Raw genomic sequence first — 26,147 nt, 5'->3', positions numbered from 1 at the left:
TGACAGTCACGAGTCTTCGTTGTCACGTGACAGTCACGAGTCTTCGTTGTCACGTGACAGTCACGAGTCTTCGTTGTCACGTGACAGTCACGAGTCTTCGTTGTCACGTGACAGTCACGAGTCTTCGTTGCCACGTGACAGTCACGAGTCTTCGTTGTCACGTGACAGTCACGAGTCTTTGTTGTCACGTGACAGTCACGAGTCTTCGTTGTCACGTGACAGTCACGAGTCTTCGTTGTCACGTGACAGTCACGAGTCTTCGTTGTCACGTGACAGTCACGAGTCTTCGTTGTCACGTGACAGTCACGAGTCTTCGTTGTCACGTGACAGTCACGAGTCTTCGTTGTCACGTGACAGTCACGAGTCTTCGTTGTCACGTGACAGTCACGAGTCTTCGTTGTCACGTGACAGTCACGAGTCTTCGTTGTCACGTGACAGTCACGAGTCTTCGTTGTCACGTGACAGTCACGAGTCTTCGTTGTCACGTGACAGTCACGAGTCTTCGTTGTCACGTGACAGTCACGAGTCTTCGTTGTCACGTGACAGTCACGAGTCTTCGTTGTCACGTGCCAGTCACGAGTCTTCGTTGTCACGTGACAGTCACGAGTCTTCGTTGTCACGTGACAGTCACGAGTCTTCGTTGTCACGTGACAGTCACGAGTCTTCGTTGTCACGTGACAGTCACGAGTCTTCGTTGTCACGTGACAGTCACGAGTCTTCGTTGTCACGTGACAGTCACGAGTCTTCGTTGTCACGTGACAGTCACGAGTCTTCGTTGTCACGTGACAGTCACGAGTCTTCGTTGTCACGTGACAGTCACGAGTCTTCGTTGTCACGTGAGTCACGAGTCTTCGTTGTCACGTGACAGTCACGAGTCTTCGTTGTCACGTGACAGTCACGAGTCTTCGTTGTCACGTGACAGTCACGAGTCTTCGTTGTTTCGTTATGTTCCAATACCGACCGAGTATGTTGCCATGTTTCAGGGATACCAATCATGTGTTTACTCTGATATGTGTAAGTGTTTAATGGATGTGGTACAATAAAAAAAAACTGGAGTAAAAATTCGGGATAAGATTAGATTCAGGAAAGACCTGGGTAAATATTGGTTTGAAAATAGGGTTATATATGTTTGGAATCATTTGCTGGATAGCTTAATAAACGGGAAATGGCTGGGTTGTTTGGATGGATATAAATCGACGCCTTGTATGGGTCAATAGGCCTTTGCAATGTCCTTGTATGGGTCAATAGGCCTTTGCAATGTCCTTGTATGGGTCAATAGGCCTTTGCAATGTCCTTGTATGGGTCACTAGGCCTTTGCAATGTCCTTGTATGGGTCACTAGGCCTTTGCAATGTCCTTGTATGGGTCAATAGGCCTTTGCAATGTCCTTATAGGTCAATAGGCCTTTGCAATGTCCTTGTGTATGGGTCAATAGGCCTTTGCAATGTCCTTGTATGGGTCAATAGGCCTTTGCAATGTCCTTGTATGGGTCAATAGGCCTTTGCAATGTCCTTGTGTATGGGTCAATAGGCCTTTGCAATGTCCTTGTGTATGGGTCAATAGGCCTTTGCAATGTCCTTGTATGAGTCAATAGGCCTTTGCAATGTCCTTGTATGGGTCAATAGGCCTTTGCAATGTCCTTGTATAGGTCAATAGGCCTTTGCAATGTCCTTGTATAGGTCAATAGGCCTTTGCAATGTCCTTGTATAGGTCAATAGACCTTTGCAATGTTCTTGTATGGGTCAATAGGCCTTTGCAATGTCCTTGTATAGGTCAATAGGCCTTCTGTACTGCTTGTATTCTTATGTTCTTAGCTGTTGAGAAGGTGTGTTAACAGGTGGTTAGCAATTTCGAGCACTTCCTGCTCGAAATTGCCCAGTTCTCCCCCTTGAAGATTTAAACCTCAGCCACGGCGATATTAGAAGATATAGAAAAGGTCTGATTGGATCTTATTTCCTCTACCTGTTATAAGTTCTTGCTGCAAGTTCCATCCCGTTATCTCTTATCTCATTCCCCTCCCCCCCCTCTTTATCTCTCCCTGTGATGCTCATGTCTCACCCAGCCTGTCTTAATCACTTGGGCTGGACGGTAGAGCGACGGTCTCGCTTCATGCAGATCGGCGTTCAATCTCCCGACCGTCCACATGTAGCTGGCGACCATTCCTCCCCCCCCCCCCCCTGTTCCATTTCAAATCCTTATCCTGATTCCTTCCAAGTGCTATACAGTCGTAGTGGCTTGGTGCTTTTCATACACACAGTCAGTAGCTCGCAGGACTCTTTACTGTATCATCCTGTGTGCTTGTGGCAGCCTCTGCATCCTCAGTGGGCGGGCTTAACTACCCTCAGTGGGCGGGCTTAACCACCTTCAGTGGGCGGCGGGCCGCAGTTCTCTCTGGGGGCGGCGCGCCCCACCACCCACCAAGACTACACCTTCCATCTAGCCGTTATTTACTGGTCTCTTTCACTCCCTCTTTTCATTTCCAAAGGATTTTCCCCCCAACGCGGCACCTCAATTGTCTCTTTTTGTGTACTTGTCCCATGTATCTCCGAGAGGTTCATCTTCCGTGTCCCTCTCTCTCCCTTGCTCTCTCTCTCTCTCTCTCTCTCTCTCTCTCTCTCTCTCTCTCTCTCTCTCTCTCTCTCTCTCTCTCTCTCTCTCTCTCTCTCTCTCTCTCTCTCTCTCCCTTGATCTCTCTCTCTCCCTTGCTCTCTCTCTCTCCCTTGCTCTCTCTCTCTCTCTCCCTTGCTCTCTCTCTCTCTCTCCTTTGCTCTCTCTCTCTCCCTTGCTCTCTCTCTCTCCCTTGCTCTCTCTCTCTCTCTCCCTTGCTCTCTCTCTCCCTTGCTCTCTCTCTCTCCTTGCTCTCTCTCTCCCTTGCTCTCTCTCTCTCCTTGCTCTCTCTCTCCCTTGCTCTCTCTCTCTCCCTTGCTCTCTCTCTCTCTCCCTTGCTCTCTCTCTCTCTCTCTCTCCCTTGCTCTCTCTCTCTCTCTCTCCCTTGCTCTCTCTCTCTCTCCCTTGCTCTCTCTCTCTCTCTCCCTTGCTCTCTCTCTCTCCCTTGCTCTCTCTCTCCCCCTCGCCCCTCTAAAATCAACCAGAAAATTGCTTTGCCAGTAGACACTAATAACCTACAAACGGATGTCAACCAAATCTTTCACTGCTCAAAGGATGTTAACCTAATTTTCTCAAGTGACTTTAACTTCACAGACGTGAAACCAAATTTTTTGAACCCCAAATGGGTAACCTAGACTTAAAATGTTCCAAGTAGCACGGGCTATGGTGAGCCCGTAGTGGACTTTATATGTGGGGAAGGAGGGGATAATACTTTATGTATAAGGCACATTACTAGTTGATTCACTGATGGCCTTCAAAGGCTACCTTAAATATACCTAAACAGCCTCGTTGATCAAGGCAACTTTGCAACTTGTCAACAGGGTCTCGCCATCTTTTTCTCTTTTCCTGGTGGTTCTATCGTTCTTCTTTCATCTTTTCCTGGTGCTTCTTTCGCTCTTCTTTCATCTTTGCCTGATGCTTCTTTCGCTCTTCTTTCATCTTTGCCTGATGGCCTTCCTCTCTTCCTTCACTGCCTGGTGGCCTCTTCCTTCACTGCCTGGTGGCCTCTTCCTTCACTGCCTGGTGGCCTCTTCCTTCACTGCCTGGTGGCCTCTTCCTTCACTGCCTGGTGGCCTCTTCCTTCACTGCGCCTGGTGGCCTCTTCCTTCACTGTGCCTGGTGGCCTCTTCCTTCACTGCGCCTGGTGGCCTCTTCCTTCACTGTGCCTGGTGGCCTCTTCCTTCACTGTGCCTGGTGGCCTCTTCCTTCACTGTGCCTGGTGGCCTCCCCCTCTTCCTTCACTGTACCTGGTGGCCTCCCCCTCTTCCTTCACTGTGCCTGGTGGCCTCTTCCTTCACTGCGCCTGGTGGCCTCTTCCTTCACTGCGCCTTGGTGGCATCTTCCTTCTCTGTGCCTGGTGGCCTCTTCCTTCACTGTGCCTGGTGGCCTCTTCCTTCACTGTGCCTGGTGGCCTCTTCCTTCACTGTGCCCTGGTGGCCTCTTCCTTCACTGTGCCCTGGTGGCCTCTTCCTTAACTGTGCCTGGTGGCCTCTTCCTTCACTGCCTGGTGGCCTCTTCCTTCACTGTGCCTGGTGGCCTCTTCCTTCACTGTGCCTGGTGGCCTCTTCCTTCACTGTGCCTGGTGGCCTCTTCCTTCACTGTGCCTGGTGGCCTCTTCCTTCACTGTGCCTGGTGGCCTCTTCCTTCACTGTGCCCTGGTGGCCTCTTCCTTCACTGTGCCTGGTGGCCTCTTCCTTCACTGTGCCTGGTGGCCTTTTCCTTCACTGCCTGGTGGCCTCTTCCTTCACTGTGCCCTGGTGGCCTGTTCCTTCACTGCCTGGTGGCCTCTTCCTTCACTGTGCCTGGTGGCCTCTTCCTTCACTGTGCCTGGTGGCCTTTTCCTTCACTGCCTGGTGGCCTCTTCCTTCACTGTGCCTGGTGGCCTCTTCCTTCACTGCCTGGTGGCCTCTTCCTTCACTGTGCCTGGTGGCCTCTTCCTTCACTGCCTGGTGGCCTCTTCCTTCACTGCCTGGTGGCCTCTTCCTTCACTGCCTGGTGGCCTCCCTCGGGCCATCGTCGCCTCCCGCCATTGTTTTATAACGGTGGTCGCCTCTTTTACGTCCTCGTATATATGTGCTCTCACTCTCGTATTTTCTCTCTTATCGCCTTCCCCCATTCTTCCTGTTCCCTGCCTTGCCTCCCCTGTTATCTTCCTGGCCTTCCTGTTGCCTGCCTTGCCTCCCCTGTTATCTTCCTTGCCTCCCTGTTGCCTTCCCTGTTGCCTCCCTTGCCTTCCTGTTCCCTGCCTTGCCTGCCTGTTGCCTCCATTGCCTTCCTGTTGCCTTCCTGGCCTTCCTGTTGCCTCTCCTGTTGCCTTTCTTGCCTCTCCTGTTGCCTTTCTTGCCTCTCCTGTTGCCTTTCTTGCCTCTCCTGTTGCCTTTCTTGCCTCTCCTGTTGCCTTTCTTGCCTCTCCTGTTGCCTTTCTTGCCTCTCCTGTTGCCTTTCTTGCCTCTCCTGTTGCCTTTCTTGCCTTCCTGTTGCCTCCCTTGTTATCTTCCTTGCCTCCCCTGTTTCTTCCCTTACCTCCCCTGTTGCTTCCCTTGTCTTCCTTGCCTTCCTGTTGCTTCCCTTGTCTTCCTTGCCTTCCTGTTGCTTCCCTTGTCTTCCTTGCCTTCCTGTTGCCTTCCTAGCGTCCCTTTTCTTGTCCCCCTCTTTCCACTCACCAGTCTCTCACTCCTCCTCTGTTGTTTGAACCTGTTTATCCTGATTTTCTTTCATTTAGTTCTGATAATCTTGTTTGTGTGAGTGTTCTCTGCTTTATTGTGGCCCGTCCTGCTGGTCTCCTGGTCCCTTGGGTTGTAAAGCTTCGTGGGTTTGTAAAGCGTTTTATTAAATGAAAATAAAGGCGTAGTGATTGATGAAAGATGTACAGGTTTCGTAAGAGGTTGGTTGATGACTCCTGGCGGTGGTTTTAATCGGTCCTCTCCCAGTTTACTTCTGGATTTTTTTTGGGGTGTGTCAGGAGTTCAGGTTGTCCCAGTTACAAGGAGCGTTGCTTGTTCGTCAGAGGTTGAGAACCACTCGAATTGGGCAGTTAGTCAATGCGTTTTTGGCTAGCTTGCTTGTGCAGGCTGGAGGGAATTGTGTGTTTGTGTGTGTGTGTGTGTGTGTGTGTGTGTCAATCAATCCCAGGAGGGGATTGAAGATTCAGCTCCTGGGCCCCGGTTTTGTAAATTTTTGGTCGTCTGGGATAAGGGCTGTTTATCTTCATTGCTTTTAAAGTTGTGTGTTGTAGTAGTTTATAACTCCCGCCCCCCCCCTCACTGTTAACTGTGAGTACCACCACCCACCCCCCCCTCACTGTGAGTACCACCACCCACCCCCCCCTCACTGTGAGTACCACCACCCACCCCCCCTCACTGTGAGTACCACCACCCACCCCCCTCACTGTGAGTACCACCACCCACCCCCCCTTACTGTGAGTACCACCACCCCCCCCCTCACTGTGAGTACCACCACCCAGCCCCCCCTCACTGTGAGGACCACCACCCAGCCCCCCCCTCACTGTGAGTACCACCACCCACCCCCCCCTCACTGTGAGTACCACCACCCACCCCCCCTCACTGTGAGTACCACCACCCACCCCCCCCCTCACTGTGAGTACCACCACCCCCCCCCTCACTGTGAGTACCACCACCCACCCCCCCCCCTCACTGTGAGTACCACCACCCACCCCCCCTCACTGTGAGTACCACTACCCACCCCCCCTCACTGTGAGTACCACCACCCACCCACCCTCACTGTGAGTACCACCACCCACCCCCCTCACTGTGAGTACCACCACCCCCCCCCCCCTCACTGTGAGTACCACCACCCAGCCCCCCCTCACTGTGAGTACCACCACCCAGCCCCCCCCCCTCACTGTGAGTACCACCACCCAGCCCCCCCTCACTGTGAGGACCACCACCCAGCCCCCCCCTCACTGTGAGGACCACCACCCAGCCCCCCCCCCTCACTGTGAGGACCACCACCCAGCCCCCCCCTCTCACTGTGAGTACCACCACCCAGCCCCCCCCTCACTGTGAGTACCACCACCCAGCCCCCCCCCTCACTGTGAGTACCACCCCAGCCCCCCCCCTCACTGTGAGTACCACCACCCAGCCCCCCCCCCTCACTGTGAGTACCACCACCCAGCCCCCCCCCTCACTGTGAGGACCACCACCCAGCCCCCCCCTCACTGTGAGGACCACCACCCAGCCCCCCCTCACTGTGAGGACCACCACCCAGCCCCCCCCTCACTGTGAGGACCACCACCCAGCCCCCCCCTCACTGTGAGTACCACCACCCAGCCCCCCCTCACTGTGAGGACCACCACCCAGCCCCCCTCACTGTGAGGACCACCACCCAGCCCCCCCTCACTGTGAGGACCACCACCCAGCCCCCCCCCCTCACTGTGAGGACCACCACCCAGCCCCCCCCCCTCACTGTGAGTACCACCACCCAGCCCCCCTCACTGTGAGTACCACCACCCACCCCCCCTCACTGTGAGGACCACCACCCACCCCCCCTCACTGTGAGTACCACCACCCAGCCCCCCCTCACTGTGAGGACCACCACCCACCCCCCCTCACTGTGAGGACCACCACCCAGCCCCCCCCCTCACTGTGAGGACCACCACCCAGCCCCCCCTCACTGTGAGTACCACCACCCAGCCCCCCCCTCACTGTGAGGACCACCACCCAGCCCCCCCTCACTGTGAGGACCACCACCCAGCCCCCCCCTCACTGTGAGGACCACCACCCAGCCCCCCCCCCCTCACTGTGAGGACCACCTCCCAGCCCCCTCCCTCACTGTGAGGACCACCACCCAGCCCCCCCCTCACTGTGAGGACCACCACCCAGCCCCCCCCCTCACTGTGAGGACCACCACCCAGCCCCCCCCCTCACTGTGAGGACCACCACCCAGCCCCCCCCCCTTCACTGTGAGGGTGCATCTTGCCTATTTTATTCCTGAAGCTCTTGGGGCTGATGGAACTATCTCAGAGTAAATATTTGTGAGCGTGAGGCGATATTGCCAGCTGTAGACGGCGGCCAAGATATACTTGACCCTCTACCCTGTAGAGAGCCGGTCGGCCGAGCGGACAGCACGCTGGACTTGTGATCCTGTGGTCCTGGGTTCGATCCCAGGCGCCGGCGAGAAACAATGGGCAGAGTTTCTTTCACCCTATGCCCCTGTTACCTAGCAGTAAAATAGGTACCTGGGTGTTAGTCAGCTGTCACGGGCTGCTTCCTGGGGGTGGAGGCCTGGTCGAGGACCGGGCCGCGGGGACACTAAAAAGCCCCGAAATCATCTCAAGATAACCCTTCCCACCGCTCTCTGACCTCCACTCACGAGGAGGAAGGAATACCTGGAGTTATAGAACACGTGAACTAATCCACAAGGGCCGTGATTATGGTTCGAACCTACGTCCGAGAGGATCCCAGTTCAGAGAGGGATCCTGGGATCCTCTCTGGACGTAGGTTCGAATCCTCGTCACGGCTCTTGTGGATTTGATACATCATGCTTTTGTGATTTCTGCGATAGAACACATCTTTTTCCGTATGTTTGAATTGAATTTAACTAGAATATACATTGGTATATGTAAGATTCTCCTGTCAGGCAAACTGGATATCGCTCTGCTTCACATCTCTTCCAGACGTTGTCTAAGATATTGCAAGCGTTGATACGTAGAAGATGGTTTACTACACCTCAACCACACCACCACCACTACCACACCACCACCACTACCACACCACCACCACTACCACACCACCACCACTACCACACCCTCACCCCTACCACACCCTCACCCCTACCACACCCTCACCCCTACCACACCCTCACCCCTACCACACCATCACCCCTACCACACCCTCACCCCTACCACACCCTCACCCCTACCACACCCTCACCCCTACCACACCCTCACCACTACCACACCCTCACCACTACCACACCACCACCACTACCACACCACCACCACCACACCCTCACCACCACTACCACACCCTCACCACTACCACACCCTCACCACTACCACACCCTCACCACTACCACACCCTTACCACTACCACACCCTCACCACTACCACACCCTCACCACTACCACACCCTCACTCCTACCACACCCTCACCACTACCACACCACCACCACTACCACACCCTCACCACTACCACACCCTCACCACTACCACACCCCTACCACACCCTCACCACTACCACACCCTCACCACTACCACACCCTCACCCCTACCACACCCTCACCACTACCACACCACCACCACTACCACACCCTCACCACTACCACACCCTCACCACTACCACACCCTCACCCTTACCACACCCTCACCACTACCACACCCTCACCACTACCACACCACCACCCCTACCACACCCTCACCACTACCACACCCTCACCACTACCACACCACCACCACTACCACACCACCACCACCACACCCTCACCACCACTACCACACCCTCACCACTACCACACCCTCACCACTACCACACCCTCACCACTACCACACCCTCACCCCTACCACACCCTCACCACTACCACACCACCACCACTACCACACCCTCACCACTACCACACCACCACCACTACCACACCCTCACCACTACCACACCCTCACCACTACCACACCCTCACCACTACCACACCCTCACCACTACCACACCCTCACCGCTACCACACCCTCACCACTACCACACCACAACCACTACCACACCACCACCACTATCACACCACCACCACTACCACACCACCACCACTACCACACCACCACCTTCGGGCTTCTTTCTTCTTCATTGCATCTAAATACGTTTGTCAAATCCATGGAATACAATATATTTTGCCAAACAAGGCACTCCAGGGGCCATATTCACGAAGCAGTTACGCAAGTACTTACGAATCTGAGGCCAGATTCACGAAGCAGTTACGCAAGTACTTACGAACGTGTGCATCTTTCCTCAATGTTTGACGGCTTTGGTTACATTTATTAAACGGTTTACAAGCATGAAAACTTCCCAATCAACTGTTGTTATTGTTATAAACGGCCTCCTGGTGCTTCGGAGCTCATTAACTGTTTAATAATTGTAAACAAAGCCGCCATAGATTGAGAAAAGATATACAGGTTCGTAAATGCTTGCGTAACTGCTTCGTGAATCTGGACCCAGGTTCGTAAGTGCTTGAGTAACTGCTTCGTAAATCTGGCCCCTGGTATCCTGGAACGAGGATAAGACAGGACAGAGATGGTTGGGCAGACTGCATATTTCTGGACTGCCAAAAAGCCTTTGATACAGTACCGCACATGAGACTGCTGTTCAAGCTCGAGAGGCAGGCGGGGGTGGGGGGAAAGGTCCTAGCATGGATAAGGAACTACCTAACAAGGACAGGAGAAATGGGACAGGAGTCATTGCTGTAAACAACCGACGCTCGAAAGGCGGGATCCAAGAGTCAATGCTCGATCCTGCAGACACAACTAGGTGAGTACAACTAGGTGAGTACACACACACACACACACACACACACACACACACACACACACACACACACACACACACACACACACACACACACACACACACACACACACTCACACACACTCACTTTCTCTCTCCCCTCTCTCTCTCTCTCTCTCTCTCTCTCTCTCTCTCTCTCTCTCTCTCTCTCTCTCTCTCTCTCTCTCTCTCTCTCTCTCTCTCTCTCTCTCTCTCTCTCTCTCATATCCTTGCATCATTAAGTCCAACCCTCTCAACTTTTTTTTTTCGTACCCCATCCACTTAATTCTGGGAAGAACCTCGTTGCAACACCTCATATTTTTCAAGATTCCTTATGTTTCTTTAGAGGTGAGGGCTGCATATTGTAGGACTGGTCTTACATAGGTGCTGTACAGCTTCATGAATGTCTCCTTAGTCTTTGGAGTTTCTTTTAAGCCGCTTTGAAATTTGTTACTTATAGGATGACGCAAATGACATGCTCTATGTACCGGAAGTTCTTTGTTTAAATATATTTTCGACCCTCTCTACCTTGAGGTTATTTTGAGATGTTTTCGGGGCTTAGCGTCCCCGCGGCCCGGTCGTCGACCAGGCCTTCTCGTTGCTGGACCGTACATTGTGCCGTGGGTTATTGAGGACTTAACCGTAGAAGGCGGTTGAAGTGCTTTTAAAAGCTAATTAGCACTAGAAATAGCCTAAGCTACTCTATCCCTTTGAGATGTAGTTCTTTCTTATCTCAATAAACATACTTGAACTTGAATTAGTACTCATAACTGTTCCCCTGTTGTACATGGACAGTGTTAGAGAGCTCCTATTGTACATAATGAGTTACTGAGCCCTCTACCACATGAGATCGGAATCTTTTTACATTGCTAACTAGCAAAGTTACACACAAAATATATATGTATCCTACATAGACAATATTAGAGATATGTTCTCTTATATATAGAACAGTTGGTTATTGGGTACTCCTCTCCGTGATTATAATTTTCATCACGTTACACTGACTGGCATTGAACTCTAGTAGCCATTTCTCAGAACAGCTCTGCAACTTAGGTCGTATTGGTCTTGGTTTATTACACAATTTTCATGATTAATCATTAATTTAGCATCATCTGAAAATATTGGCATGTGGGTTTTGACTCTCCGCGGCTAACTCATTGAGTTACCTGACGAATAATATGAATCATATGATCATTCTTTGTGGGATTTTGTTTATAACCCCCACGGCAGTCGGATTTCTGAACCCTTATTGAGTTTGACCAGACCACACACTAGAAGGTGAAGGGACGACGACGTTTCGGTCCGTCCTGGACCATTCTCAAGTCGACTGCGACTTGAGAATGTGATTTCAAGTCTATTGGGAGAATGTGACATTCTCACAATCGACTTGTGAATGGTCCAGGACGGACCGAAACGTCGTCGTCCCTTCACCTTCTAGTGTGTGGTCTGGTTAAACTACTTCAGCCACGTTATTGTGACTCATCGCCCTCATTGAGGATCTCTGCTTCCTACCTGTTAGGTACTCTCTCACCCATTTCAGCACTTTGTTATTTCCCAGGACGGTGTTGATGCTCATTTTCAAATAAGATGTTCATCCTCCAAGTTTACATAACTCCAAGAATCTTATTCTTATACATAACTCCAAAAATCTTATTCATGGAGTTATGTATACCTCAAGACTCTCTTTCTGATTCAGACATTTATCTTCGTGTTGTAATGGCCCCTCTGGCTGTCTCATTCCCAGCCTCTTCTCAGTGCACTTGCTGGGATTGAAGTTAAATAGTAATTGTCCAGACCAACTCCCTAATTTATTCAGGTCCTGGAGGCGTTCTGTAACTTTTCTTTGTTCCAATTCGTTTCATCAGTTTTTGCATCGTCAGCAAATATTGACGTGTGTCTGTGTGTGTGTGTTCATCTAGTTGTGTTCAGCTAGTTGTGCTTGCGGGGGTTGAGTTCTGCTCTTTCGGCCCGCCTCTCAACTGTCAATCAACTATTACTAACTACAATTTTTTTCCACACACACACACACACACACACACACACACACACACACACACACACACACACACACACACACACACACACACACAATGAAATACTTCAAGAGTCAGAGAGAGAGAGAAAGACCTGGGGGTTGATATCACGCCAGACCTGTCCCCTGAAACTCATATCAAGAGGATAACATCAGCAGCATATGCCAGGTTGGCTAACATAAGAACGGCCTTTAGAAACTTGTGTAAGGAATTTTTCAGAACATTATATACCACATATGTCAGACCAATCCTGGAGTATGTGGCTCCAGCATGGAGTCCATATCTAGTCAAGCATAAGACTAAACTGGAAAAGGTTCAAAGGTTTGCCACCAGACTAGTACCCGAGCTGAGAGGTATGAGCTACGAGGAGAGACTACGGGAATTGATCCTCACTTCGTTGGAAGACAGAAGAGTTAGGGGGGACATGATCACCACATTCAAGGTTCTCAAGGGAATCGACAGGGTTGATAAAGACATGCTATTTAACACAAGGGGAACACGCATTAGGGGACACAGGTGGAAACTGAGCGCCCAAATGAGGTTATCTTGAGGTTATCTTGATGATTTCGGGTCTTTAGTGTCTCCGCGGCCCGGTCCTCGACCAGACCTCCACCCCCAGGAAGCAGCCCGTGACAGCTGACTAACACCCAGGTACCTATTTTACTGCTAGGTAACAGGGGCATAGGGTGAAAGAAACTCTGCCCATTGTTTCTCGCCGGCGCCTGGGATCGAACCCAGGACCACAGGATCACAAGTCCCGCGTGCTGTCCGCTCGGCCGACCGGCTCCCCAAAGAGATCCACAGAGAGCCACAGAGATATTAGAAAGAACTTTTTTAGTGTCAGAGTGGTTGACAAATGGAATGCATTAGGAAGCAATGTGGTGGAGGCTGACTCCATACACAGTTTCAAGTGTAGATATGATAGAGCCCAATAGGCTCAGGAACCTGTGCACCTGTTGATTGACGGTTGAGAGGCGGGACCAAAGAGCCAGAGCTCAACCCCCGCAAGCACAACTAGGTGAGTACACACACACACACACACACACACACACACACACACACACACACACACACACACACACACACACACACACACACAAACACACACCTCAGGAAGCAGCTCCGTAACAGCTGTCTAACTCCCAGGTACCTATTTACTGCTAGGTAACAGGGGGGCATTCAGGGTGAAAGAAGCTTTGCCCATTTGTTTCTGCCTGGTCCGGGGAATCGAACCCGGGCCACATAATTACGAATCCTGCGCGCTGTCCGCTCAGCTACCAGACACCCCCCCCCCTCTCAGTGTGTGTGCGTGTGCTTAACAACTTTAATGTGAATCATAATAGTGTAATACTTTGCTTAGACGAAATGGTTATACATCCATTTAGGAACGTATACGTTATATGGTAATAGTTATGATTATATGGTTATATGGTTATAATGGTTTTCAATGGTTATACGGACCAGCTGTCTTCGTAGCTAATTCTGGGGGAAGGGAATTATCAGGGAAAAAGCGTCAAGCCATTACGACTCTATAGCACTGTGAAGGGGTCAGGATAAGGATTTGGATGGGACGGAGGGGGGAGAGGAATGGTGCCCAACCAATTGTGGACGGTCGGGGATTGAACACCGACCTGCATGAAGCAAGACCGTCGCTCTATCGTCCAGCCCAAGTGGTTGGGCTAACTCTGAACCAGGATATCACGCCTTGCAAGTTGGTGTCAAGATTGTCTTACAACCTTGCAAACTCTGACCATGATGGTGGGGTCGTCTCAGCCTGTATGGAAGAGGGCGTCAGTTCCTCCGGCTCCCTCCTAGGATAAACACTGGATTTAATTCACACACACTGTAGAAAAAACATAGAGAGTTCTTCAGTTTGTTTCTCTGCCTAAGGCTCTTGGTCTCCACTCAGCGGTCACCTGGTCACGACGGCCACCTCCTTTATCGTAGAGAGCTGTTTCTCTTCGTCTGTATAGTTAGTGTAGTTGTTAGCTGGATATCGAACTGGAAGTGATGTGGAGGTTGGAAGTTCATGGGTTAGCCACCATTCCTTGCTCCCCCGTCGTATCCGAAATCCTTATCCTCATCCCTTCCAAGTCGTAATGGCTTGGCGCTTTCCCCCTCTGATAACAGCATGATAACGAGTTATTTTAGATCTTGCATGATACGCAGGCAGTAAGACTTGAAGCCATCCTGTGGTGTTTGATGGTGTTATAAGGGAGTTGATTACTATTTTTTTTTTAGTAGTAATAAAAAAAAAGAGTTGGACTCTTAAAGAGTCCTACTCTTTTTAAGTCCATTGAGGCTCGTGTTTTTGTTTTGAGAAACCTGGAGTAACAACTCAAGAGGGAACTTGATAAATACTTCCAGTTGGCCCCTGATCAACCAGGCTGTGTAGTCCACTACGGGCTCACCATAGCCCGTGCTACTTGGAACTTTTTGTTCCAGGTAGCGAAGCTTAAACAGCAACAACAACAACAGCCAGGCTGTGATTCGTACATGAGACTGAATGTAGTAAGAGTCTGGTTGACTAGACCTTCATCACAGGGCCTGGCAAGAAACCTGCCCTGGAAACATTGGTCTTAGAAACCACCTCAAAGTCATCTCAACTAACAGATTCATTTGCACATGTGTTACACCCAAACATTTAAACAATAAACATTTGACATTGCTCTTATAAACAAATATATTATCCACTATAAGTGTTCAACAACTTAGGAGCTAATTTCTCACACCTCGTGTGTGAACAGTGGTATGAGTTCTCGTCCCCCTAACAGTGAACACCGCCATGTTCACTATTGTGTGAACAGTGGTATGAGTTCTCGTCCCCCTAACAGTGAACACCGCCATGTTCACTATTGTGTGAACAGTGGTATGAGTTCTCGTCCCCCTAACAGTGAACACCGCCATGTTCACTATTGTGTGAACAGTGGTATGAGTTCTCGTCCCCCTAACAGTGAACACCTCCATTTTCACTATTTGTTCTACTCGAGATTTTTTTCATTTGGTGGAAAGCCGTGAGAGAGACTACGGAATCGACCAAGACTTGCGTGGAATGGGATCTCAGATGCGGTACGCGGTATTCAGTCTTCCCCAACCACTTTCGCTGTAGCCCATTCCGCCGGGAGGATGTGGCAAGACGGCTCCTCCTCCTCCGTCAGACAAGTGTCTCCTGCCCCCTGAGAGTGTCGTCCCATCTGGGGAAGTGGTGGTGTAGCCCCCTTTGTGTCCTAGTACACCTCCTAATTTGGTTTTCCTGTGAGAAGCGAAACCGGGTTTCTTTGAGGATATTTGAGCGGTTCCCTGGTCGCGTACCATCACCATTCTGTTGAGGAGGAAGTACCTGGGGGTGTAGTCTCTGGAGGGTGTAGCCTCTGGAGGGTGTAGCCTCTGGAGGGTGTAGCCTCTGGAGGGTGTAGCCTCTGGAGGGTGTAGCCTCTGGAGGGTGTAGCCTCTGGAGGGTGTAGCCTCTGGAGGGTGTAGCCTCTGGAGGGGGTGTAGTCTGTGGAGGGTGTAGTCTGTGGAGGGTGTAGTCTCTGGAGGGTGTAGTCTCTGGAGGGTGTAGTCTCTGGAGGGTGTAGTCTCTGGAGGGTGTAGTCTCTGGAGGGTGTAGTCTGTGGAGGGTGTGTAGTCTGTGGAGGGTGTGTAGTCTCTGGAGGGTGTAGTCTGTGGAGGGTGTAGTCTGTGGAGGGTGTAGTCTGTGGAGGGTGTAGTCTGTGGAGGGTGTAGTCTGTGGAGGGTGTGTAGTCTCTGGAGGGTGTGTAGTCTCTGGAGGGTGTGTAGTCTGTGGAGGGTGTAGTCTGTGGAGGGTGTGTAGTCTCTGGAGGGTGTGTAGTCTCTGGAGGGTGTAGTCTCTGGAGGGGGCGTAGTCTCTGGAGGGGGTGTAGTCTGTGGAGGGTGTGTAGTCTCTGGAGGGTGTGTAGTCTCTGGAGGGTGTGTAGTCTCTGGAGGGTGTAGTCTCTGGAGGGGGCGTAGTCTCTGGAGGGGGTGTAGTCTCTGGAGGGGGTGTAGTCTCTGGAGGGTGTAGTCTCTGGAGGGTGTAGTCTCTGGAGGGTGTAGTCTCTGGAGGGTGTAGTCTGTGGAGGGTGTGTAGTCTCTGGAGGGTGTAGTCTGTGGAGGGTGTAGTCTGTGGAGGGTGTAGTCTGTGGAGGGTGTAGTCTGTGGAGGGTGTAGTCTGTGGAGGGTGTGTAGTCTCTGGAGGGTGTGTAGTCTCTGGAGGGTGTGTAGTCTGTGGAGGGTGTAGTCTGTGGAGGGTGTGTAGTCTCTGGAGGGTGTGTAGTCTCTGGAGGGTGTAGTCTCTGGAGGGGGCGTAGTCTCTGGAGGGGGTGTAGTCTGTGGAGGGGGTGTAGTCTCTGGAGGGGGTGTAGTCTCTGGAGGGTGTGTAGTCTCTGGAGGGTGTAGTCTCTGGAGGGTGTGTAGCCTCTGGAGGGTGTGTAGTCTGTGGAGGGTGTAGTCTGTGGAGGGTGTAGTCTGTGGAGGGTGTGTAGTCTCTGGCGGGTGTGTAGTCTGTGGAGGGTGTAGTCTGTGGAGGGTGTGTAGTCTCTGGAGGGTGTGTAGTCTCTGGAGGGTGTGTAGTCTCTGGAGGGTGTGTAGTCTCTGGAGGGGGTGTAGTCTCTGGAGGGTGTGTAGTCTCTGGAGGGTGTGTAGTCTCTGGAGGGTGTGTAGTCTCTGGAGGGTGTGTAGTCTCTGGAGGGTGTGTAGTCTCTGGAGGGTGTGTAGTCTCTGGAGGGTGTGTAGTCTCTGGAGGGTGTGTAGTCTCTGGAGGGTGTGTAGTCTCTGGAGGGTGTGTAGTCTCTGGAGGGTGTGTAGTCTCTGGAGGGGGTGTAGTCTCTGGAGGGTGTGTAGTCTCTGGAGGGTGTGTAGTCTCTGGAGGGTGTGTAGTCTCTGGAGGGTGTAGTCTCTGGAGGGTGTAGTCTCTGGAGGGTGTGTAGTCTCTGGAGGGGGTGTAGTCTCTGGAGGGGGTGTAGTCTCTGGAGGGGGCGTAGCCTCTGGAGGGCGTAGTCTGTGGAGGGCGTAGTCTGTGGAGGGCGTAGTCTGTGGAGGGCGTAGTCTGTGGAGGGTGTAGTCTGTGGAGGGTGTAGTCTGTGGAGGGTGTAGTCTGTGGAGGGTGTAGTCTCTGGAGGGTGTAGTCTGTGGAAGGTGTAGTCTCTGGAGGGGGTGTAGCCTCTGGAGGGCGTAGTCTGTGGAGGGCGTAGTCTGTGGAGGGTGTAGTCTGTAGAGGGTGTAGTCTGTGGAGGGTGTAGTCTCTGGAGGGTGTAGCCTCTGGAGGGTGTAGTGTCCACCTCTCTTCTTCCGTCGGGGCCATTCCCTTCTCCACCACACCCCCCCCCCTTCCTCCACCACAACCCCTCCTCTCCTCCACCACATCCCCCCCCTCTCCTCCACCACAACCCCCCCCCCCCCTCTCCTCCACCACAACCCCTCCTCTCCTCCACCACATCCCCCCCTCTCCTCCACCACAACCCCCCCCCCTTCCTTCCTCCACCACAACCCTGAAAAGGAGTTTACCCAACACCACCGTCCGCGCCCCGGACTTTACCCAGCAGAAAGGAAACTCCCTTAAACTCTCCTCACTTAATTACCTCAATACAAACTTTTTTAATTACGTCCGGAATTGATCGATGTCGTTCACAAAACGCCTCGTTATGTCGCCTTAACCATCACGATGTTGACCGGGTCTTCAAAAAATATATTTCCCATAGGCCTACTAATACGAGTTTTGATAAGAGCTGCATTCTCTTATCTGTTAACGAGGCCTACAGGAGAATAAGGGATTGCTGCTAGTCGCTTGTTCCAACCCGCTGATAATGGCTTGGTTGTGGAGGGGTATAGAGGGCTTGTTCGGTTGAGGGCGTTGCCCCTACCTTGAGGTTACCTTAAGGCGCTTCCGGGGCTTAGCGTCCCCGCGGCCCGGTCGTCGACCAGGCCTCCTAGTTGCTGGCCTGGCCCCATGACAAGGTACTCCATGATCCGTTTGGCAATGTGGATATCCATGTTATCCACATGGATAATTACTTTTAAAAGTCCGTATATGTTGAGCTCTGTACCTTTAGCAGCTGTAGCTTCAGCTATAATGGCGCTGACAAGTCTCTAATGAGACTTGTGGTAGACTTGAGTGAGTTCCGGTGCTCAACAGTCTAACCCATGTCTTCAAGACTGATGTCTGCCCGCCTCTAGTCTTGACAGGTGAAGTCAGGTAACTGGGGAGAAACTGCTAAGTCAGTTGGAGGAAAATGAGGACAAGGAGCTGGGGTATGAGGACAAGGAGCTGGGATACGAGGACAAGGAGCTGGGATACGAGGACAAGGAGCTGGGATACGAGGACAAGGAGCTGGGATACGAGGACAAGGAGCTGGGATACGAGGACAAGGAGCTGGGATACGAGGACAAGGAGCTGGGATACGAGGACAAGGAGCTGGGATACGAGGACAAGGAGCTGGGATACGAGGACAAGGAGCTGGGATACGAGGACAAGGAGCTGGGATACGAGGACAAGGAGCTGGGATACGAGGACAGGGAGCTGGGATACGACCACAAGGAACTGGGATATGTGAACAAGGAGCTTACACATTAGGGCAAGAAACTGGGATACGAGGACGGAATCAAAGAACGATGCCCAACCACTCGGACCTTCGGGGATCGAACTCCGACCTGCAAGAAGCCAGATCGAGCCTTCTACTACCCCCGCTACTGAAGGTATTAGATAATCAGGGTTTAATATGTGGCGAGCGGTAATAGCCTTGCTGGTATTATGCACCAATAAGAGTTGGGTAATTACCTTTGAAGCTGAACAAGGGACGGATGAAAGCTTCGTATATGTATATATATATATTTTTTGTTGCTGTGATCTTTATATAGGTAGCTAAGTAGCGCATATATTAATGTTTGTGAAAGGGGGAAGTTTGGAAGCAGAGGAGAGCGGGTAACCGCTTTGATGATTGCGGTGATTATAGCGGGTACTGGAGCGTGGAACGAGTAGTACCTTGTTTCTACTCCAGCTGCTACTTGATCAACCGCTCCTTACGGGGTCGCCGTAGCCCGTGCTACTTGGAACTTTTTGTTCTGAGTAGCTGAATGTAAAGCAACAAACCGCTCCTCTCCTCTTGATACAAACCACCTGGACTGGTCGGTAGAGCGACGGTCTCGCTTCATGCAAGTCGGGGTTCAATCTCCGACCAAAACAAGGATTCGAACCTTTTGTCCTATTGTAGCTGCGTGAGTTCAGGAATGTGTCTAGGAATCGCCAGAACGTCTGCTCACGGCACCTCATTCCTCAAAATGAATATGAATATGAATATATGAAAATATATATATATATATATATATATATATATATATATATATATATATATATATATTAATGTGACCTGAAGTTTGGGGACATTCAATATTTTAACCAAACTCGCCACTGAATAAGCTGAGCGCGTCACGGGGACTCGCCGTGGAGGTATTATGTTGACTTACCTGGTTTGTGAATCTTTGAAGCAAAGACTAACAAAGTAGCTCCAGAGGTCCTCGGGCGCTACTAGCTGGCGGAGGAGACTGCGGAAGAGGTACGAGAAGAGGAGAGAGGAGAGGAGACTTGAAAGACTCGCTCCTCTTTGTGGCCTTTGATGTGCTTTAGTTCAGAAACACAAGAGGCTGGGAGTATGTGTGTGTGTGTGTGTGTGTGTACTCACCTAATTGTACTCACCTAATTGTGCTTGCGGGGGTTGAGCTTTGGCTCTTTGATCCCGCCTCTCAACTGTCAATCAACTGGTGTACAGATTCCTGAGCCTACTGGGCTCTATCATATGGTGTGTGTGTGTGTGTGTGTGTGTGTGTGTGTGTGTGTGTGTGTGTGTGTGTGTGTGTGTGTGTGTGTGTGTGTGTGTGTGTGTGTGACTTGAAGCAGCTTTGTGCCCAGCAGGATCTGCTGCTGCTGCTGCTGTTGCTGCTGTGTCCATCACGTCTGCTGGAGTATATGTCACAAGTTTCCAATTCCTCTGCTTCTGCTGTCAGGTTATGATAACTACGTTCCCAGACGACGACAAGCCGGGTCAGTTGTCTGGGAGACTCAAGGTGTTGACGATAAGCTTAACCGAGATAACACGCACCAAGATGATTGAAGTAGATGTTATTGTAATATATTAATCTTCTCGTCTCATGGCTCTTATCCTTCCTTTACCACCCTGACATAACCACCTCCTCCTCTTCCTGTCATTGTTGTTGGTTTTGGGGTCAATATCCCCGCTGCTTGGTGGTCAGGTCCACCAGGCTGTTGAAGCTGCTCGTACTTTTGACGTTCTAATCCATAGCCTGGTGGATCAGGTACCCTTTGGAAATGTTTATCAAGTTCTCTATTGAACACCGCCAGAGATCGGCTAGTTATGCCCTTTATCTTTAGGGAGTGTTGAACAGTCTTGAATACTTGATGTTGGTAGAGCTCTCTCAGCGTACCTATTGCACCTTTTTTTTCAACGTGGCTATTTTGCACTTCCTGCCATGCCTCCTAGTTTCACGAGGAGCTATTTCCGCGTGTAGATTTAGAAGCATTTCCTCTATTATTTTCCACGTGTAAATGTGTAAATTCTTATATATCTAAATAAGGTTTGGGGTCTTTGATAGTGTTGTTTTGTGGTTTTTGATGAATATAGAATTATATGAATCAGCCTGTGGGGGGGGGGGGAGAGTGTGCTGGCTACACCAATGTCCAAATGGGATTAGGGGGACATCTTATATGATTATATGACATATATGATTCGATGTTATCACATTCGTGAAGAAACCGTTTGGATGACAGTGCTTCAGTGGTTCAGGGGTCGACCTCTTCACGGCTCTGTCCTTACTGGCTGTTAGGCTCTTTCTCCTTTAGCTTATCTGCTGTTATCTGGTTGTTACCGCTGTTGTTGTCCACTGGTAGTCTGCCTCTAGTGGGTGACTGTTAGTGTAGGGAGAATTAGGTGTATGCACAAGATTGTGTCTACATCGTGGCTCTGGAGAAGGGCACACACACACACACACACACACATTGTTACATGTCAATGTTTGCAGATGACGCAAAATTAATGAGAAGAGTTGTGACAGACGAGGATTGTAGGATCCTCCAAGAGGACTTAAACAAGCTGCAGAGATGGTCAGGGAAATGGCTACTGGAGTTTAACACCAGTAAATGTAAAGTTATGGAAATGGGATCAGGTGACAGGAGACCAAAGGGACAGTACACAATGAAGGGGAACAGCCTACCTGTATCGATTCGAGAAAGAGACCTGGGAGTGGATGTGACACCTAATCTAACTCCTGAGGCACATATAAATAGGATAACGACAGCAGCGTACTCTACACTGGCGAAAATTAGAACTTCATTCAGAAACCTAAATGAGGAAGCTTTTAGGGCGCTTTACACTGCCTACGTGAGATCCGTCTTAGAGTATGCCGCGCCATCATGGAGCCCCCACCTGAAGAAACACATAAAGAAACTGGAGAAGGTTCAGAGGTTTGCGACGAGGCTTGTCCCAGAGTTTCGAGGGATGGGATATGAAGAGCGGCTGAAGGAACTGAACCTTACGACACTAGAGAAAAGAAGGGAGAGAGGAGATATGATAGGGACATATAAAATACTCAGGGGAATTGATAAAGTGGAAATAGATGAAATGTTCACACGTAATAATAACAGAACGAGGGGACATGGGTGGAAACTGGAAACTCAGATGAGTCACAGAGATGTTAGGAAGTTTTCTTTTAGCGTGAGAGTGGTAGAAAAATGGAATGCACTTGGGGAACAGGTTGTGGAAGCAAATACTATTCATACTTTTAAAACTAGGTATGATAGGGAAATGGGACAGGAGTCATTGCTGTAAACAACCGATAGCTAGAAAGGCGGGATCCAAGAGTCAATGCTCGATCCTGCAAGCACATATAGGTGAGTACACACACACACACACACACACACACACACACACACACACACACACACACACACACACACACACACACACACACACACACACACACACGCGCGCGCGCGCGCGCACACGCACACACGCACACGCACCCATCTACTTTTAAATTCAAGATTAAAAATGTGTACACATTCCTTCGTATCAGTTATTTATTTAAAAATATTAATGAATGATATATAGAAACTATTAAAAAGAGACTGTGAGAAAATGTGATCCCCCCCAAAAAAAACACACACATGTAAAATGCTGCCAGTAGCGAAGTGTTTTGATGGGGGATCCATGTGAGTGTTTGGGATTGTGTGAGTGTTTGGGATTGTGTGAGAGTTCAGTGGACAAACACCGCTTACTGATGTTGAAGCACTTGGAAATTTGTGGCCTCTGCCCACTCCAGCACTCTCTGTCTGCCCACTCCAGCACTTTCTGTTGTCTGCTGTGTACCCTCTCTGTACCTCTGGCTTTTCTTCTTTACTGCTGTTCTTCCTGCTAAGCCTTTGCTATTGTTCTGATTGTTCCACCATTCCTCCTCTTCCCCCATTCTCCCTTACCCCTCCCTTTCCATTCTCTCTCTCTTATCGGCCCTCTCCCTCATTCTCCCTTAGCGTCGTGGTGATGATGTCATTCCTCTCTGGCGTCCTGCCTACTGTTCATGCCTTTACTCTACCTGTAAATGTGCATTGGAGGTAGAGTAGTTGAGTTTCCCACACACACACACACACACACACACACACACACACACACACACACACACACACACACACACACACACACACACACACACACACACACACTCTTCTAACTCTAGGAACTGCAAAGTAATGATTGTTACGTGGAACCGGAGACCAGACAATGTCTCACATAGAGGAAATCCTAATGGACTCAGACGGAAAACGACCTGAACCCAGCCACCAGTAGCGGCAGACATGAGCCCCAACCTGCCACCAGGAGCGGCAGACATGAGCCCCAACCTGCCACCAGTAGCGGCAGACATGAGCCCCAACCTGCCACCAGTAGCGGCAGACATGAGCCCCAACCTGCCACCAGTAGCGGCAGACATGAGCCCCAACCTGCCACCAGTAGCGGCAGACATGAGCCCCAACCTGCCACCAGTAGCGGCAGACATGAGCCCCAACCTGCCACCAGTAGCGGCAGACATGAGCCCCAACCTGCCACCAGGAGCGGCAGACATGAGCCCCAACTTGCCACCAGTAGCGGCAGACCTGAGCCCAACCTGCCACCAGTAGCGGCAGACATGAGCCCCAACCTGCCACCAGTAGCGGCAGACATGAGCCCCAACCTGCCACCAGTAGCGGCAGACATGAGCCCCAACCTGCCACCAGTAGCGGCAGACATGAGCCCCAACCTGCCACCAGTAGCGGCAGACATGAGCCCCAACCTGCCACCAGTAGCGGCAGACATGAGCCCCAACCTGCCACCAGGAGCGGCAGACATGAGCCCCAACCTGCCACCAGTAGCGGCAGACATGGAGCCCAACCTGCCACCAGTAGCGGCAGACATGGAGCCCAACCTGCCACCAGTAGCGGCAGACATGAGCCCCAACCTGCCACCAGTAGCGGCAGACATGAGCCCCAACCTGCCACCAGTAGCGGCAGACATGAGCCCCAACCTGCCACCAGGAGCGGCAGACATGAGCCCAACCTGCCACCACTAGCGGCAGACATGGAGCCCAACCTGTCACCAGGAGCGGCAGACATGAGCCCCAACCTGCCACCAGGAGCGGCAGACATGAGCCCAACCTGCCACCACTAGCGGCAGACATGGAGCCCAACCTGCCACCAGGAACGGCAGACATGAGCCCCAACCTGCCACCAGGAGCGGCAGACATGAGCCCCAACCTGCTACAGCACACCACTTCAAAAGATTATCAGCCGCAAGCTTGGCTAATATTAGAAATCCTTTCAGTAATCTGTACAAAGTCTTTCAGAATCTTGTATATCTTTTACGTTAGACGTGTTCTTTGATCATGCGGCATCTGCGTTAAACACACAGGGAAGATTGAGAAAGTTCAGAGGTATGTTATCGGACAGGTCTCAGAGCTGACAGGTACGAGCTACATGGAAAGACGAAAGGAATTAAACCTCATATCACAAGCAAAGAGTAGGAACATTGGGAGATATAATTACCACATATAAAATTGTCAGCGCAGTAAACAAGGCAAACGAGGACACATATATACCTGTATACATGTGTATGTGGCTTACTTGTATGTGGTATGAGATATAATTATGTGGCTTGTTCGAGGACCGGGCCGCGAGGACGCTAAGCCCCGAAATCATCTCAAGATAACCAAGAGGGAGATAACCCTTCTTGTAATCTGCATCATTTCAAATGACTTGTTCCAAGTTACATTTTGTGGGTGACGCGTTGGTTAACACCTGCGAACTATTCTGGTCAGGTGTTGGGAGACGTCAGTCGGCCACGTGAGAAACTTTGTTATTGTCGATGTCGGTGGTGAAGGTCCAAGGAGTGCCGGACCAACCGGGCTTTGGTCGGTATGTGGGCCTGCGGGCCGCTCCAAGCAACAGCCTGGTGGACCAAACTCTCACAAGTCAAGCCTGGCCTCGGGCCGGGCTTGGGGAGTAGAAGAACTCCCAGAACCCCATCAACCAGGCATCAACCAGGTATCAAGGTGTGTTCAGGCTCTCATTGATAATTCTCACCCTCTATGGACATTATCTTCACCAGAATGTTGACCAGACCACACACTAGAAGGTGAAGGGACGACGACGTTTCGGTCCGTCCTGGACCATTCTCAAGTCGATTGTTCTCAATCATTCCATTCTCAATCGACTTGAGAATGGTCCAGGACGGACCGAAACGTCGTCGTCCCTTCACCTTTTAGTGTGTGGTCTGGTCAACATTAGCCACGTTATTGTGACTCATCGCCTTCACCAGAATCTTATTCTTGTAAAGGTGAACAGGCGACGCTCCCCGTCAATCATTCCCGTAAGGTGCCTGTTCTTGCGGGTAAGTCGAGGCAATGGAGTAGATGCGAAGCAGCTTAGCTCACGTGAAGTACATTGATCATGAGGGCAGATAGATAATCCCCAACGTAGTTCCGGAAACAGAGTAGACGACCAAACGTAGACTTGGTAGTAGTAGTAGACCAAGAAGTAGACTTGGCCAAACTGATAGACACAGCGAAACGAATAACTCGCAGCGCAAGGCGATATATATATATATATATATATATATATATATATATATATATATATATATATATATATATTTATATATAATATACAGGGGGTGTATATTCTGCCTGTATTACTTAGCATATAGACGTAGCCGCTGAAAAATGGATAATTGGATAGCCGAGAATATGAAAAGAAACCTCGACTTGAAAGGGAGTTTTGTAAACGCCTCTGGTGAGAGCCTGATGCCTTCCGGACAGCATCGCTGGAATACCTTAACAAAAATATGATAACGATGATGGGAGAGATACGTAGAGGAGAGTGAGTCTTGATTGGATGGGGTCTTTGGCGAGTGATGGTTCAGATGTTGTGTTCTAGTCTTGCCAGCAGGTCCCTTGCTTGACGCATTCATCACCTTTGCTTGACGCATTCATCACCTTTGCTTGACGCATTCATCACCTTTGCTTGACGCATTTATCACCTTTGCTTGACGCATTCACCGGATCAGGCAGGAAGATTACGCCAAGATGAAAGAGCAACACCTGAGGAGTTTGCTTCTCTTCCCATAGAGAGAAAGATAAACTTTAAATTTGATCGTGTGTTGAAGCTGCCAGCATAAACACACATATATGTCTGGATTACTCCTTCAGGGCAAATGTTCCTCAATACACGGGTTGCTTACACTACACTACACTACACTACACTACACTACACTACACACAGAAATCACAATAGCGTGATGCATCAATGAACAAATCCACAAGGGCCGTGACGAGGATTCGAACCTGCGTCCGGGATCATCCCAGATGCTGCCTTAATCGACTGAGCTACGACAGAGTTGCTTTCTGCTGGAAATAATTTTAACCAGAAATCCTGATCCTGGCGGTAAACCTTTTTCAACCTTTACTGAGGGATACTGTAGTTTACTGACTGA

The 26,147-nt window shown here is 50.7% G+C and overlaps 1 protein-coding gene across 1 annotated transcript in view; it reads left to right on the top strand.

Moving 5' to 3' along the window:
- The window catches only part of LOC123755346 (Transmembrane O-mannosyltransferase targeting cadherins 3), a 672,781-nt gene that overhangs the window by 310,377 nt on the left and 336,257 nt on the right, over positions 1-26,147 (top strand). The gene's annotated exons all lie outside the window — the stretch shown is intronic.

Source organism: Procambarus clarkii, chromosome 20 (assembly GCF_040958095.1).
Source record: "Procambarus clarkii isolate CNS0578487 chromosome 20, FALCON_Pclarkii_2.0, whole genome shotgun sequence".
NCBI classification, from domain to species: domain Eukaryota; kingdom Metazoa; phylum Arthropoda; class Malacostraca; order Decapoda; family Cambaridae; genus Procambarus; species Procambarus clarkii.
This window is presented reverse-complemented; position numbering and strand designations above follow the sequence as displayed.